The following is a 2,307-nucleotide window of genomic DNA, read 5'->3' as shown; positions in this document are numbered from 1 at the left end:
TTTTAAAATTATTTTATAAAATGTGAAGTTTTAACGAGTAACAATGTTGATTATATTGTTTTGATTTCAAAAATGAATATGATACCAACAAATAAAATTGTCCCAAGTAAATTTTAACAAAGACAAAAGTCCAAATAAGTATTGCTATTAATGAAAAATTAATCCACCACATATTAATGCTCTATTTATTAAGGGTCTGTCACTAACTAATGGATTATTTATACACACAAGACGAGATTCGAACTCCAAATATTTATTTAACCGGATAAATAAGATAATCATACAACCAATTCAATTTGATTAAAATAAATATTAATTATTTTTAATACTTTTAAATTATAAAATATTTATAATAATAATAATTATTATATATTTTTTATTTAAATTTTAATTTTAATAAAAAATTTTATATAATTTTATGTATTATCTCGTACAGGTACGAGAACCTATACTAGTTAATTTTAAAACACAAAATGCTACTCAATTAATATTCATTTAGCCAACACCTTAACTTATATATTATATAATTTAATTTTTAACAACACAAAAATTTAATTTTTAATATTTCAGTTAATTTTTTTAATTACTTTATATATTCACTTTTCACATATCTTCCCAACTAACATCAAATTCCTAAATAATTGCTAATTGATCTCATTTATATTTTTTTTATTTTTATTTCTTCACTATTATAAAAAAAATTTATTCAAATTTTCGTAACACTATTTTAACCTCAGTTTCCTTTCTTTCATCTATATTTATCCATCAATATTCATTTTAAAATCAACCATTTTAATAATTAGATACGCATCATCATGTGTCATATCATGATGTTTCATATTTAACCTTATATTCCTTAATTAATTTTTATTGTATATCGTTTACATTTTTAGTTCTTTCTTTTTAAAAAAAAAAGCGAATTAACTCTATTATGATTTTTCAATTAGTGTGATTGATTTTTTTTAATAGATTTATAGAAATAACTGATTTAAATATTTATACCAATATATATCACACGTTATTAAGATTTTTTTTCTCAATTTTATCTATTAAATTCTCTATTTCCAATACTAATACTTCATTATATTTTAGTTACTTCTGTAATTAATTCTTTTTATAAATAAAATCTCTAATTCATTATATATTCAATTTAATTATGGGATTGTGTTTCAATCCGGCCCAGTTGACCTAATATCCAGAGTCGAATGGTTGGCCGACCCGACGATCTCACACGACTCAAGTTGGAGGTGACCCGAATGTCACCTCCCCTCGAACGATGCACATGACAGCTGGAAAGGAAGCTTCCTGAAAAATGAGTCTGATTTTGTGGAACCTGTCCTAGTATAGGTTATATATGAGGAGGGCCCTACCCCTCCCCAGAAAACAGAAGTACGTCACCTATCCTTTATCCTAATTGTCATCTTTGTACGGACACTGATTTGAGTGTCGGAGTTTTTTTGCAGGTGGTCCCTCCACACCAAATTGCAACTCGGCAGGACCTCACTCCCCGACTTCATTCTCTTTAAGTTGGTCCGAAAGATCCTAACGTACGAAAGCGAACCGAATCCAGCATCCTCATCTCCAAACATCAAACACATCCGACCTGTTTAGGAGTTGAATTATCGAATAGATTGATTTTTTTAATAGAATAATATATTAAATATCATTATGGATAATTAATTCTTTTCTAATTAATATTGTTATATTTAAATTACATCACATACATAATTATTTTTTTATTTAAATGTTAACAAATCTATTTAATACATATTTTTTTTGAAATATTATCTATATTAGAATTATTAGAATTATTGAATCACATAAATATAAAAAAATCAGGATAATTACTAAAATATCTGTTTTAGTCATAATTTAATCATTAAAAGTATATATTAAAAACTTATTTTATACATTTATGTGAAAATAATTAATCATTAATGAGAATAGATATTTAATTACTAAAATCCTGTGTTAATATAAGAAAGATATGAATTAAAATAATTAAAAAAATTATTGATAATAATTAACAGTATTCTAATTATTAAATATTAATTTGCATTAATTAAATAAAAAATATTTTTTTAAAAGTGCTTAGAAAAAAAGAAGTATCCATACTAATATCAAAATGTATTATATCAACATATTTAATACTAAAATGCTATTTATTATTATTTAGAAAAACAAATTTTTATTCGTTATAATACTTAGGGTTAAGCAGGGACGGATCCAGAAAGTTTAGTATGGAGGGCCGAATTTTAGTTATTTTTTTGTCATTTCATAAAAATAATTAACATATAGTTATTAGAG

This window comes from Arachis ipaensis, chromosome B7 (assembly GCF_059453495.1).
Source record: "Arachis ipaensis isolate K30076 ecotype BB chromosome B7, ASM5945349v1, whole genome shotgun sequence".
Lineage (NCBI taxonomy): Eukaryota > Viridiplantae > Streptophyta > Magnoliopsida > Fabales > Fabaceae > Arachis > Arachis ipaensis.
Note: the sequence above shows the minus strand (reverse complement) of the source record.